Here is a 13,835-nt window from a genome sequence, read left to right on the forward strand (position 1 = left end):
TGAAGGTGTTTTTAAATTAGTTTTTATACTTGTTTACATCAGTTCTCAGTCCTCTAACATGTAAGTTTGAATTGTTTTGGAATATTGTGTCTGAGAAATAATCTTTCAATTGATGTAACTCAAATCCATGTTTTCAAACAAGAGAACATGAAAATGTGCATTTGTCTATAATTTAAAAGATTTTGGACAAAAATTCTTTAATATACATTGGGGGTATAGCTCAGTGGTAGAGCATTTGACTGCAGATCAAGAGTTCCTTGGTTGAACTCCGAGTGCCCCCTTGTACCATACATCTTCATTTTCAAGTCTTACACACAATACATCATTCACTATTTGAAGGATCATAAAATTACGAAATTACATTGCTTGACTTGTCCAGTTACTTGAAATATTGAAGGTGTTTTTAAATTAGTTATAATACTTGTTTACATCAATTCTCAGTCCTCTAACATGTAAGTTTGAATTTTTTTTGAATATTGTGTCTGAGAAATAATCTTTCAATTGATGTAACTCAAATCCATGTTTTCAAACAAGAGAACATGAAAATGTGCATTTGTCTATAATTTAAAAGATTTTGGACAAAAATTATTTGACGTACATTGGGGGTATAGCTCAGTGGTAGAGCATTTGACTGCAGATCAAGAGGTCCTTGGTTCAACTCCGAGTGCCCCCTTGTACCATACATCTTCATTTTCAATTCTTATACACAATACATCATTCACTATTTGAAGGATCATAAAATTACGAAATTACATTGCTTGACATGTCCAGTTACTTGAAATATTGAAGGTGTTTTTAAATTAGTTATTATACTTGTTTACATCAGTTCTCAGTCCTCTAACATGTAAGTTTGAATTTTTTTGGAATATTGTGTCTGAGAAATAATCTTTCAATTGATGTAACTCAAATCCATGTTTTCAAACAAGAGAACATGAAAATGTGCATTTGTCTATAATTTAAAAGATTTTGGACAAAAATTACTTGACGTACATTGGGGGTATAGCTCAGTGGTAGAGCATTTGACTGCAGATCAAGAGGTCCTTGGTTCAACTCCGAGTGCCCCCTTGTTCGAAACATGTTCTTTTTCAAGTCTAATACAGGCATTCCCCTACTTAAGGACACCCGACTTACAGACAACCCATAGTTACAGACGGACCCCTCTGCCCACTGTGACCTCTGGTGAAGCTCTCTGGATGCTTTAAAATAGTCCCAGATTGCAATAATCAGCTTAAAATTGTCTGCAATGAAGCTTTATTGATAATTCTTGGTCAATTACAGCAAAAAAATTTGAAACTCCAATTGTCACTGGGGCAAAAAAAAATAATTGTCGGGAACTACAATTATAAAGTATACAGTTTCGACTTACATACAAATTCAACTTAAGAACAAACCTACAGTCCCTATCTTGTATGTAACCCGGGGACTGCCTGTACACAATACATCATTCACTATTTGAAGGATCATAAAATTACGATATTACATTGCTTGACATGTCCAGTTACTTGAAATATTGAAGCTGTTTTTAAATTAGTTATAATACTTGTTTACATCAATTCTCAGTCCTCTAACATGTAAGTTTGAATTTTTTTGGAATATTGTGTCTGAGAAATAATCTTTCAATTGATGTAACTCAAATCCATGTTTTCAAACAAGAGAACATGAAAATGTGTATTTGTCTATAATTTAAAAGATTTTGGACAAAAATTCTTTAATGTACATTGGGGGTATAGCTCAGTGGTAGAGCATTTGACTGCAGATCAAGAGGTCCTAGGTTCAACTCCGAGTGCCCCCTTGTACCATACATCTTCATTTTCAATTCTTATACACAATACATCATTCACTATTTGAAGGATCATAAAATTACGAAATTACATTGCTTGACATGTCCAGTTACTTGAAATATTGAAGGTGTTTTTAAATTAGTTATTATACTTGTTTACATCAGTTTTCAGTCCTCTAACATGTAAGTTTGAATTTTTTTGGAATATTGTGTCTGAGAAATAATCTTTCAATTGATGTAACTCAAATCCATGTTTTCAAACAAGAGAACATGAAAATGTGCATTTGTCTATAATTTAAAAGATTTTGGACAAAAATTATTTGACGTATATTGGGGGTATAGCTCAGTGGTAGAGCATTTGACTGCAGATCAAGAGGTCCTTGGTTCAACTCCGAGTGCCCCCTTGTTCCAAACGTGTTCTTTTTCAAGTCTTATACACAATACATCATTCACTATTTGAAGGATCATAAAATTACGAAATTACATTGCTTGACATGTCCAGTTACTTGAAATATTGAAGGTGTTTTTAAATTAGTTATAGTACTTGTTTACATCAATTCTCAGTCCTCTAACATGTAAGTTTGAATTTTTTGGGAATATAGTGTCTGAGAAATAATCTTTCAATTGATGTAACTCAAATCCATGTTTTCAAACAAGAGAACATGAAAATGTGCATTTGTCTATAATTTAAAGTTTTTTGGACAAAAATTCTTTGACGCACATTGGGAGTATAGCTCAGTGGTAGAGCATTTGACTGCAGATCAAGAGGTCCTTGGTTCAACTCCGAGTGCCCCTTTGTTCGAAACATGTTCTTTTTCAAGTCTAATACACAATACATCATTCACTATTTGAAGGATCATAAAATTACGAAATTACATTGCTTCACATGTCCAGTTACTTGAAATATTGAAGCCGTTTTTAAATTAGTTATAATACTTGTTTACATCAATTCTCAGTCCTCTAACATGTAAGTTTGAATTTTTTTGGAATATTGTGTCTGAGAAATAATCTTTCAATTGATGTAACTCAAATCCATGTTTTCAAACAAGAGAACATGAAAATGTGTATTTGTCTATAATTTAAAAGATTTTGGACAAAAATTCTTTAATGTACATTGGGGGTATAGCTCAGTGGTAGAGCATTTGACTGCAGATCAAGAGGTCCTTGGTTCAACTCCGAGTGCCCCCTTGTACCATACATCTTCATTTTCAAGTCTTACACACAATACATCATTCACTATTTGAAGGATCATAAAATTACGAAATTACATTGCTTGACATGTCCAGTTACTTGAAATATTGAAGGTGTTTTTAAATTAGTTATAATACTCGTTTACATCAATTCTCAGTCCTCTAACATGTAAGTTTGAATTTTTTTGGAATATTGTGTCTGAGAAATAATCTTTCAATTGATGTAACTCAAATGCATGTTTTCAAACAAGAGAACATGAAAATGTGCATTTGTCTATAATTTAAAAGATTTTGGACAAAAATTCTTTAATGTGCATTGGGGGTATAGCTCAGTGGTAGAGCATTTGACTGCAGATCAAGAGGTCCTTGGTTCAACTCCGAGTGCCCCCTTGTACCATACATCTTCATTTTCAAGTCTTACACACAATACATCATTCACTATTTGAAGGATCATAAAATTACGAAATTACATTGCTTGACATGTCCAGTTACTTGAAAAATTGAAGCTGTTTTTAAATTAGTTATAATACTTGTTTACATCAATTCTCAGTCCTCTAACATGTAAGTTTGAATTTTTTTTGAATACTGTGTCTGAGAAATAATCTTTCAATTGATGTAACTCAAATCCATGTTTTCAAACAAGAGAACATGAAAATGTGCATTTGTCTATAATTTAAAAGATTTTGGACAAAAATTCTTTAATGTACATTGGGGGTATAGCTCAGTGGTAGAGCATTTGACTGCAGATCAAGAGGAAAATGTGCATTTGTCTATAATTTAAAAGATTTTGGACAAAAATTCTTTGACGTACATTGGGGGTATAGCTCAGTGGTAGAGCATTTGACTGCAGATCAAGAGGTCCTTGGTTCAACTCCGAGTGCCCCCTTGTACCATACATCTTCATTTTCAATTCTTATACACAATACATCATTCACTATTTGAAGGATCATAAAATTACGAAATTACATTGCTTGACATGTCCAGTTACTTGAAATATTGAAGGTGTTTTTAAATTAGTTATTATACTTGTTTACATCAATTCTCAGTCCTCTTACATGTAAGTTTGAATTTTTTTGGAATATTGTGTCTGAGAAATAATCTTTCAATTGATGTAACTCAAATCCATGTTTTCAAACAAGAGAACATGAAAATGTGCATTTGTCTATAATTTAAAGTTTTTTGGACAAATATTCTTTGACGTACATTGGGGGTATAGCTCAGTGGTAGAGCATTTAACTGCAGATCAAGAGGTCCTTGGTTCAACTCCGAGTGCCCCCTTGTTCCAAACATGTTCTTTTTCAAGTCTTATACACAATATATCATTCACTATTTGAAGGATCATAAAATTACGAAATTACATTGCTTGACATGTCCAGTTACTTGAAATATTGAAGGTGTTTTTAATTTAGTTATTATACTTGTTTACATCAATTCTTAGTCCTCTAACATGTAAGTTTGAATTTCTTTGGAATATTGTGTCTGAGAAATAATCTTTCAATTGATGTAACTCAAATCCATGTTTTCAAACAAGAGAACATGAAAATGTGCATTTGTCTATAATTTAAAGTTTTTTGGACAAATATTCTTTGACGTACATTGGGGGTATAGCTCAGTGGTAGAGCATTTAACTGCAGATCAAGAGGTCCTTGGTTCAACTCCGAGTGCCCCCTTGTTCCAAACATGTTCTTTTTCAAGTCTTATACACAATATATCATTCACTATTTGAAGGATCATAAAATTACGAAATTACATTGCTTGACATGTCCAGTTACTTGAAATATTGAAGGTGTTGTTAATTTAGTTATTATACTTGTTTACATCAATTCTTAGTCCTCTAACATGTAAGTTTGAATTTCTTTGGAATATTGTGTCTGAGAAATAATCTTTCAATTGATGTAACTCAAATCCATGTTTTCAAACAAGAGAATATGAAAATGTGCATTTGTCTATAATTTAAAATATTTTGGACAAAAATTCTTTAATGTACATGGGGGGTATAGCTCAGTGGTAGAGCATTTGACTGCAGATCAAGAGGTCCTTGGTTAAACTCCGAGTGCCCCCTTGTACCATACATCTTAATTTTCAAGTCTTACACACAATACATCATTCACTATTTGAAGGATCATAAAATTACGAAATTACATTGCTTGACATGTCCAGTTACTTGAAATATTGAAGGTGTTTTTAAATTAGCTATTATACTTGTTTACATCAGTTCTCAGTCCTCTAACATGTAAGTTTGAATTTTTTTGGAATATAGTGTCTGAGAAATAATCTTTCAATTGATGTAACTCAAATCCATGTTTTCAAACAAGAGAACATGAAAATGTGCATTTGTCTATAATTTAAAGTTTTTTAGACAAAAGTTCTTTGACGTACATTGGGGGTATAGCTCAGTGGTAGAGCATTTGACTGCAGATCAAGAGGTCCTTGGTTCAACTCCGAGTGCCCCCTTGTTCAAAACATGTTCTTTTTCAAGTCTAATACACAATACATCATTCACTATTTGAAGGATCATAAAATTATGAAATTACATTGCTTGACATGTCCAGTTACTTGAAATATTGAAGGTGTTTTTAAATTAGTCATTATACTTGTTTACATCAATTCTCAGTCCTCTAACATGTAAGTTTGAATTTTTTTTGAATATTGTGTCTGAGAAATAATCTTTCAATTGATGTAACTCAAATCCATGTTTTCAAACAAGAGAACATGAAAATGTGCATTTGTCTATAATTTAAAAGATTTTGGACAAAAATTATTTGATGTACATTGGGGGTATAGCTCAGTGGTAGAGCATTTGACTGCAGATCATGAGGTCCTTGGTTCAACTCCGAGTGCCCCCTTGTACCATACATCTTCATTTTCAAGTCATACACACAATACATCATTCACTATTTGAAGGATCATAAAATTACGAAATTACATTGCTTGACATGTCCAGTTACTTGAAATATTGAAGGTGTTTTTAAATTAGTTATTATACTTGTTTACATCAATTCTCAGTCCTGTAACATGTAAGTTTGAAATTTTTTTGAATAATGTGTCTGAGAAATAATCTTTCAATTGATGTAACTCAAATCCATGTTTTCAAACAAGAGAACATGAAAATGTGCATTTGTCTATAATTTAAAAGATTTTGGACAAAAATTCTTTAACGTACATTGGGGGTATAGCTCAGTGGTAGAGCATTTGACTGCAGATCAAGAGGTCCTTGGTTCAACTCCGAGTGCCCCCTTGTACCATACATCTTCATTTTCAAGTCTTACACACAATACATCATTCACTATTTGAAGGATCATAAAATTACTAAATTACATTGCTTGACATGTCCAGTTACTTGAAATATTGAAGGTGTTTTTAAATTAGTTATAATACTTGTTTACATCAATTCTCAGTCCTCTAACATGTAAGTTTGAATTTTTTTGGAATATTGTGTCTGAGAAATAATCTTTCAATTGATGTAACTCAAATCCATGTTTTCAAACAAGAGAACATGAAAATGTGCATTTGTCTATAATTTAAAAGATTTTGGACAAAAATTCTTTAATGTACATTGGGGGTATAGCTCAGTGGTAGAGCATTTGACTGCAGATCAAGAGGTCCTTGGTTCAACTTCGAGTGCCCCCTTGTACCATACATCTTCATTTTCAATTCTTATACACAATACATCATTCACTATTTGAAGGATCATAAAATTACGAAATTACATTGCTTGACATGTCCAGTTACTTGAAATATTGAAGGTGTTTTTAAATTAGTTATTATACTTGTTTACATCAGTTCTCAGTCCTCTAACATGTAAGTTTGAATTTTTTTGGAATATTGTGTCTGAGAAATAATCTTTCAATTGATGTAACTCAAATCCATGTTTTCAAACAAGAGAACATGAAAATGTGCATTTGTCTATAATTTAAAGTTTTTTGGACAAAAATTCTTTGACGTACATTGGGGGTATAGCTCAGTGGTAGAGCATTTGACTGCAGATCAAGAGGTCCTTGGTTCAACTCCGAGTGCCCCCTTGTACCATACATCTTCATTTTCAATTCTTATACACAATACATCATTCACTATTTGAAGGATCATAAAATTACGAAATTACATTGCTTGACATGTCCAGTTACTTGAAATATTGAAGGTGTTTTTAAATTAGTTATTATACTTGTTTACATCAATTCTCAGTCCTGTAACATGTAAGTTTGAAATTTTTTTGAATATTGTGTCTGAGAAATAATCTTTCAATTGATGTAACTCAAATCCATGTTTTCAAACAAGAGAACATGAAAATGTGCATTTGTCTATAATTTAAAAGATTTTGGACAAAAATTCTTTAATGTACATTGGGGGTATAGCTCAGTGGTAGAGCATTTGACTGCAGATCAAGAGGTCCTTGGTTCAACTCCGAGTGCCCCCTTGTACCATACATCTTCATTTTCAATTCTTATACACAATACATCATTCACTATTTGAAGGATCATAAAATTACGAAATTACATTGCTTGACATGTCCAGTTACTTGAAATATTGAAGGTGTTTTTAAATTAGTTATTATACTTGTTTACATCAGTTTTCAGTCCTCTAACATGTAAGTTTGAATTTTTTTGGAATATTGTGTCTGAGAAATAATCTTTCAATTGATGTAACTCAAATCCATGTTTTCAAACAAGAGAACATGAAAATGTGCATTTGTCTATAATTTAAAAGATTTTGGACAAAAATTATTTGACGTACATTGGGGGTATAGCTCAGTGGTAGAGCATTTGACTGCAGATCAAGAGGTCCTTGGTTCAACTCCGAGTGTCCCCTTGTACCATACATCTTCATTTTCAATTCTTATACACAATACATCATTCACTATTTGAAGGATCATAAAATTACGAAATTACATTGCTTGACATGTCCAGTTACTTGAAATATTGAAGGTGTTTTTAAATTAGTTATAATACTTGTTTACATCAATTCTCAGTCCTCTAACATGTAAGTTTGAATTTTTTTGGAATATTGTGTCTGAGAAATAATCTTTCAATTGATGTAACTCAAATCCATGTTTTCAAACAAGAGAACATGAAAATGTGCATTTGTCTATAATTTAAAAGATTTTGGACAAAAATTCTTTGACATACATTGGGGGTATATCTCAGTGGTAGAGCATTTGACTGCAGATCAAGAGGTCCTTGGTTCAACTCCGAGTGCCCCCTTGTTCCAAACATGTTCTTTTTCAAGTCTTATACACAATACATCATTGACTATTTGAAGGATCATAAAATTACGAAATTACATTGCTTGACATGTCCAGTTACTTGAAATATTGAAGGTGTTTTTAAATTAGTCATTATACTTGTTTACATCAATTCTCAGTCCTCTAACATGTAAGTTTGAATTTTTTTTGAATATTGTGTCTGAGAAATAATCTTTCAATTGATGTAACTCAAATCCATGTTTTCAAACAAGAGAACATGAAAATGTGCATTTGTCTATAATTTAAAAGATTTTGGACAAAAGTTATTTGACATACATTGGGGGTATAGCTCAGTGGTAGAGCATTTGACTGCAGATCAAGAGGTCCTTGGTTCAACTCCGAGTGCCCCCTTGTACCATTCATTTTCAAGTCTTACACACAATACATCATTCACTATTTGAAGGATCATAAAATTACGAAATTACATTGCTTGACATGTCCAGTTACTTGAAATATTGAAGGTGTTTTTAAATTAGTTATAATACTCGTTTACATCAATTCTCAGTCCTCTAACATGTAAGTTTGAATTTTTTTGGAATATTGTGTCTGAGAAATAATCTTTCAATTGATGTAACTCAAATCCATGTTTTCAAACAAGAGAACATGAAAATGTGCATTTGTCTATAATTTAAAAGATTTTGGACAAAAATTCTTTAATGTACATTGGGGGTATAGCTCAGTGGTAGAGCATTTGACTGCAGATCAAGAGGTCCTTGGTTCAACTCCGAGTGCCCCCTTGTACCATACATCTTCATTTTCAAGTCTTACACACAATACATCATTCACTATTTGAAGGATCATAAAATTACGAAATTACATTGCTTGACATGTCCAGTTACTTGAAATATTGAAGGTGTTTTTAAATTAGTTATTATACTTGTTTACATCAATTCTCAGTCCTGTAACATGTAAGTTTGAAATTTTTTTGAATATTGTGTCTGAGAAATAATCTTTCAATTGATGTAACTCAAATCCATGTTTTCAAACAAGAGAACATGAAAATGTGCATTTGTCTATAATTTAAAAGATTTTGAACAAAAATTCTTCAATGTACATTGGGGGTATAGCTCAGTGGTAGAGCATTTGACTGCAGATCAAGAGGTCCTTGGTTCAACTCCGAGTGCCCCCTTGTACCATACATCATCATTTTCAAGTCTTACACACAATACATCATTCACTATTTGAAGGATCATAAAATTACGAAATTACATTGCTTGACATGTCCAGTTTCTTGAAATATTGAAGGTGTTTTTAAATTAGTTATAATACTTGTTTACATCAATTCTCAGTCCTCTAACATGTAAGTTTGAATTTTTTTGGAATATTGTGACTGAGAAATAATCTTTCAATTGATGTAACTCAAATCCATGTTTTCAAACAAGAGAACATGAAAATGTTCATTTGTCTATAATTTAAAAGATTTTGGACAAAAATTCTTTAATGTGCATTGGGGGTATAGCTCAGTGGTAGAGCATTTGACTGCAGATCAAGAGGTCCTTGGTTCAACTCCGAGTGCCCGCTTGTACCATACATCTTCATTTTCAAGTCTTACACACAATACATCATTCACTATTTGAAGGATCATAAAATTACGAAATTACATTGCTTGACATGTCCAGTTACTTGAAAAATTGAAGCTGCTTTTATATTAGTTATAATACTTGTTTACATCAATTCTCAGTCCTCTAACATGTAAGTTTGAATTTTTTTTGAATATTGTGTCTGAGAAATAATCTTTCAATTGATGTAACTCAAATCCATGTTTTCAAACAAGAGAACATGAAAATGTGCATTTGTCTATAATTTAAAAGATTTTGGACAAAAATTATTTGACGTACATTGGGGGTATAGCTCAGTGGTAGAGCATTTGACTGCAGATCAAGAGGTCCTTGGTTCAACTCCGAGTGCCCCCTTGTACCATACATCTTCATATTCAATTCTTATACACAATACATCATTCACTATTTGAAGGATCATAAAATTACGAAATTACATTGCTTGACATGTCCAGTTACTTGAAATATTGAAGGTGTTTTTAAATTAGTTATTATACTTGTTTACATCAGTTCTCAGTCCTCTAACATGTAAGTTTGAATTTTTTTTGAATATTGTGTCTGCGAAATAATCTTTCAATTGATGTAACTCAAATCCATGTTTTCAAACAAGAGAACATGAAAATGTGCATTTGTCTATAATTTAAAAGATTTTGGACAAAAATTCTTTAATGTACATTGGGGGTATAGCTCAGTGGTAGAGCATTTGACTGCAGATCAAGAGGTCCTTGGTTCAACTCCGAGTGCCCCCTTGTACCATACATTTTCATTTTCAAGTCTTACACACAATACATCATTCACTATTTGAAGGATCATAAAATTACGAAATTACATTGCTTGACATGTCCAGTTAATTGAAATATTGAAGGTGTTTTTAAATTAGTTATTATACTTGTTTACATCAATTCTCAGTCCTCTAACATGTAAGTTTGAATTTTTTTTGAATATTGTGTCTGAGAAATAATCTTTCAATTGATGTAACTCAAATCCATGTTTTCAAACAAGAGAACATGAAAATGTGCATTTGTCTATAATTTAAAAGATTTTGGACAAAAAATCGTTGACGTACATTGGGGGTATAGCTCAGTGGTAGAGCATTTGACTGCAGATCAAGAGGTCCTTGGTTCAACTCTGAGTGCCCCCTTGTACCATACATCTTCATTTTCAAGTCTTACACACAATACATCATTCACTATTTGAAGGATCATAAAATTACGAAATTACATTGCTTGACATGTCCAGTTACTTGAAATATTGAAGGTGTTTTTAAATTAGTCATTATACTTGTTTACATCAATTCTCAGTCCTCTAACTTGTAAGTTTGAATTTTTTTTGAATATTGTGTCTGAGAAATAATCTTTCAATTGATGTAACTCAAATCCATGTTTTCAAACAAGAGAACATGAAAATGTGCATTTGTCTATAATTTAAAAGATTTTGGACAAAAATTATTTGACGTACGTTGGGGGTATAGCTCAGTGGTAGAGCATTTGACTGCAGATCAAGAGGTCCTTGGTTCAACTCCGAGTGTCCCCTTGTACCATACATCTTCATTTTCAATTCTTATACACAATACATCATTCACTATTTGAAGGATCATAAAATTACGAAATTACATTGCTTGACATGTCCAGTTACTTGAAATATTGAAGGTGTTTTTAAATTAGTTATTATACTTGTTTACATCAGTTCTCAGTCCTCTAACATGTAAGTTTGAATTTTTTTGGAATATTGTGTCTGAGAAATAATCTTTCAATTGATGTAACTCAAATCCATGTTTTCAAACAAGAGAACATGAAAATGTGCATTTGTCTATAATTTAAAGTTTTTTGGACAAAAATTCTTTGACATACATTGGGGGTATAGCTCAGTGGTAGAGCATTTGACTGCAGATCAAGAGGTCCTTGGTTCAACTCCGAGTGCCCCCTTGTTCCAAACATGTTCTTTTTCAAGTCTTATACACAATACATCATTGACTATTTGAAGGATCATAAAATTACGAAATTACATTGCTTGACATGTCCAGTTACTTGAAATATTGAAGGTGTTTTTAAATTAGTCATTATACTTGTTTACATCAATTCTCAGTCCTCTAACATGTAAGTTTGAATTTTTTTTGAATATTGTGTCTGAGAAATAATCTTTCAATTGATGTAACTCAAATCCATGTTTTCAAACAAGAGAACATGAAAATGTGCATTTGTCTATAATTTAAAAGATTTTGGACAAAAATTATTTGACGTACATTGGGGGTATAGCTCAGTGGTAGAGCATTTGACTGCAGATCAAGAGGTCCTAGGTTCAACTCCGAGTGCCCCCTTGTACCATACATCTTCATTTTCAATTCTTATACACAATACATCATTCACTATTTGAAGGATCATAAAATTACGAAATTACATTGCTTGACATGTCCAGTTACTTGAAATATTGAAGGTGTTTTTAAATTAGTTATTATACTTGTTTACATCAGTTTTCAGTCCTCTAACATGTAAGTTTGAATTTTTTTGGAATATTGTGTCTGAGAAATAATCTTTCAATTGATGTAACTCAAATCCATGTTTTCAAACAAGAGAACATGAAAATGTGCATTTGTCTATAATTTAAAAGATTTTGGACAAAAATTATTTGACGTACATTGGGGGTATAGCTCAGTGGTAGAGCATTTGACTGCAGATCAAGAGGTCCTTGGTGCAACTCCGAGTGTCCCCTTGTACCATACATCTTCATTTTCAATTCTTATACACAATACATCATTCACTATTTGAAGGATCATAAAATTACGAAATTACATTGCTTGACATGTCCAGTTACTTGAAATATTGAAGGTGTTTTTAAATTAGTTATAATACTTGTTTACATCAATTCTCAGTCCTCTAACATGTAAGTTTGAATTTTTTTGGAATATTGTGTCTGAGAAATAATCTTTCAATTGATGTAACTCAAATCCATGTTTTCAAACAAGAGAACATGAAAATGTGCATTTGTCTATAATTTAAAAGATTTTGGACAAAAATTATTTGACGTACATTGGGGGTATAGCTCAGTGGTAGAGCATTTGACTGCAGATCAAGAGGTCCTTGGTTCAACTCCGAGTGCCCCCTTGTTCGAAACATGTTCTTTTTCAAGTCTAATACACAATACATCATTCACTATTTGAAGGATCATAAAATTACGAAATTACATTGCTTCACATGTCCAGTTACTTGAAATATTGAAGCTGTTTTTAAATTAGTTATAATACTTGTTTACATCAATTCTCAGTCCTCTAACATGTAAGTTTGAATTTTTTTGGAATATTGTGTCTGAGAAATAATCTTTCAATTGATGTAACTCAAATCCATGTTTTCAAACAAGAGAACATGAAAATGTGTATTTGTCTATAATTTAAAAGATTTTGGACAAAAATTCTTTAATGTACATTGGGGGTATAGCTCAGTGGTAGAGCATTTGACTGCAGATCAAGAGGTCCTTGGTTCAACTCCGAGTGCCCCCTTGTACCATTCATTTTCAAGTCTTACACACAATACATCATTCACTATTTGAAGGATCATAAAATTACGAAATTACATTGCTTGACATGTCCAGTTACTTGAAATATTGAAGGTGTTTTTAAATTAGTTATAATACTCGTTTACATCAATTCTCAGTCCTCTAACATGTAAGTTTGAATTTTTTTGGAATATTGTGTCTGAGAAATAATCTTTCAATTGATGTAACTCAAATCCATGTTTTCAAACAAGAGAACATGAAAATGTGCATTTGTCTATAATTTAAAAGATTTTGGACAAAAATTCTAAAATGTGCATTGGGGGTATAGCTCAGTGGTAGAGCATTTGACTGCAGATCAAGAGGTCCTTGGTTCAACTCCGAGTGCCCCCTTGTACCATACATCTTCATTTTCAATTCTTATACACAATACATCATTCACTATTTGAAGGATCATAAAATTACGAAATTACATTGCTTGACATGTCCAGTTACTTGAAATATTGAAGGTGTTTTTAAATTAGTTATTATACTTGTTTACATCAGTTCTCAGTCCTCTAACATGTAAGTTTTAATTTTTTTTG

At 31.9% G+C, this 13,835-nt stretch overlaps 21 non-coding genes across 21 annotated transcripts; all 21 read left to right on the top strand.

Annotated features, from left to right (window-relative positions):
• Positions 1–601: 601 nt before the first annotated feature.
• On the top strand, positions 602–673 carry TRNAC-GCA (transfer RNA cysteine (anticodon GCA)). Its single transcript has one exon. It is a non-coding gene; the product is annotated as a tRNA-Cys (tRNA).
• A 320-nt stretch (positions 674–993) lies between these two features.
• TRNAC-GCA (transfer RNA cysteine (anticodon GCA)) lies at positions 994–1,065 on the top strand. The gene has a single exon. It is a non-coding gene; the product is annotated as a tRNA-Cys (tRNA).
• A 1,047-nt stretch (positions 1,066–2,112) lies between these two features.
• TRNAC-GCA (transfer RNA cysteine (anticodon GCA)) lies at positions 2,113–2,184 on the top strand. The gene has a single exon. It is a non-coding gene; the product is annotated as a tRNA-Cys (tRNA).
• A 712-nt stretch (positions 2,185–2,896) lies between these two features.
• On the top strand, positions 2,897–2,968 carry TRNAC-GCA (transfer RNA cysteine (anticodon GCA)). The gene has a single exon. It is a non-coding gene; the product is annotated as a tRNA-Cys (tRNA).
• A 320-nt stretch (positions 2,969–3,288) lies between these two features.
• TRNAC-GCA (transfer RNA cysteine (anticodon GCA)) lies at positions 3,289–3,360 on the top strand. The gene has a single exon. It is a non-coding gene; the product is annotated as a tRNA-Cys (tRNA).
• A 424-nt stretch (positions 3,361–3,784) lies between these two features.
• On the top strand, positions 3,785–3,856 carry TRNAC-GCA (transfer RNA cysteine (anticodon GCA)). The gene has a single exon. It is a non-coding gene; the product is annotated as a tRNA-Cys (tRNA).
• A 1,496-nt stretch (positions 3,857–5,352) lies between these two features.
• On the top strand, positions 5,353–5,424 carry TRNAC-GCA (transfer RNA cysteine (anticodon GCA)). The gene has a single exon. It is a non-coding gene; the product is annotated as a tRNA-Cys (tRNA).
• A 712-nt stretch (positions 5,425–6,136) lies between these two features.
• TRNAC-GCA (transfer RNA cysteine (anticodon GCA)) lies at positions 6,137–6,208 on the top strand. The gene has a single exon. It is a non-coding gene; the product is annotated as a tRNA-Cys (tRNA).
• Positions 6,209–6,920: 712 nt separating this feature from the next.
• TRNAC-GCA (transfer RNA cysteine (anticodon GCA)) lies at positions 6,921–6,992 on the top strand. The gene has a single exon. It is a non-coding gene; the product is annotated as a tRNA-Cys (tRNA).
• Positions 6,993–7,312: 320 nt separating this feature from the next.
• On the top strand, positions 7,313–7,384 carry TRNAC-GCA (transfer RNA cysteine (anticodon GCA)). The gene has a single exon. It is a non-coding gene; the product is annotated as a tRNA-Cys (tRNA).
• Positions 7,385–7,704: 320 nt separating this feature from the next.
• On the top strand, positions 7,705–7,776 carry TRNAC-GCA (transfer RNA cysteine (anticodon GCA)). Its single transcript has one exon. It is a non-coding gene; the product is annotated as a tRNA-Cys (tRNA).
• A 712-nt stretch (positions 7,777–8,488) lies between these two features.
• On the top strand, positions 8,489–8,560 carry TRNAC-GCA (transfer RNA cysteine (anticodon GCA)). The gene has a single exon. It is a non-coding gene; the product is annotated as a tRNA-Cys (tRNA).
• A 314-nt stretch (positions 8,561–8,874) lies between these two features.
• Positions 8,875–8,946, top strand: TRNAC-GCA (transfer RNA cysteine (anticodon GCA)). Its single transcript has one exon. It is a non-coding gene; the product is annotated as a tRNA-Cys (tRNA).
• A 320-nt stretch (positions 8,947–9,266) lies between these two features.
• TRNAC-GCA (transfer RNA cysteine (anticodon GCA)) lies at positions 9,267–9,338 on the top strand. The gene has a single exon. It is a non-coding gene; the product is annotated as a tRNA-Cys (tRNA).
• Positions 9,339–10,050: 712 nt separating this feature from the next.
• TRNAC-GCA (transfer RNA cysteine (anticodon GCA)) lies at positions 10,051–10,122 on the top strand. Its single transcript has one exon. It is a non-coding gene; the product is annotated as a tRNA-Cys (tRNA).
• A 320-nt stretch (positions 10,123–10,442) lies between these two features.
• On the top strand, positions 10,443–10,514 carry TRNAC-GCA (transfer RNA cysteine (anticodon GCA)). The gene has a single exon. It is a non-coding gene; the product is annotated as a tRNA-Cys (tRNA).
• Positions 10,515–11,226: 712 nt separating this feature from the next.
• Positions 11,227–11,298, top strand: TRNAC-GCA (transfer RNA cysteine (anticodon GCA)). The gene has a single exon. It is a non-coding gene; the product is annotated as a tRNA-Cys (tRNA).
• Positions 11,299–11,618: 320 nt separating this feature from the next.
• TRNAC-GCA (transfer RNA cysteine (anticodon GCA)) lies at positions 11,619–11,690 on the top strand. Its single transcript has one exon. It is a non-coding gene; the product is annotated as a tRNA-Cys (tRNA).
• Positions 11,691–12,794: 1,104 nt separating this feature from the next.
• On the top strand, positions 12,795–12,866 carry TRNAC-GCA (transfer RNA cysteine (anticodon GCA)). Its single transcript has one exon. It is a non-coding gene; the product is annotated as a tRNA-Cys (tRNA).
• Positions 12,867–13,186: 320 nt separating this feature from the next.
• On the top strand, positions 13,187–13,258 carry TRNAC-GCA (transfer RNA cysteine (anticodon GCA)). The gene has a single exon. It is a non-coding gene; the product is annotated as a tRNA-Cys (tRNA).
• A 314-nt stretch (positions 13,259–13,572) lies between these two features.
• On the top strand, positions 13,573–13,644 carry TRNAC-GCA (transfer RNA cysteine (anticodon GCA)). The gene has a single exon. It is a non-coding gene; the product is annotated as a tRNA-Cys (tRNA).
• The last annotated feature ends 191 nt before the right edge of the window (positions 13,645–13,835 follow it).

Source organism: Engystomops pustulosus, chromosome 1 (genome assembly GCF_040894005.1).
Source record: "Engystomops pustulosus chromosome 1, aEngPut4.maternal, whole genome shotgun sequence".
Classification (NCBI taxonomy): domain Eukaryota; kingdom Metazoa; phylum Chordata; class Amphibia; order Anura; family Leptodactylidae; genus Engystomops; species Engystomops pustulosus.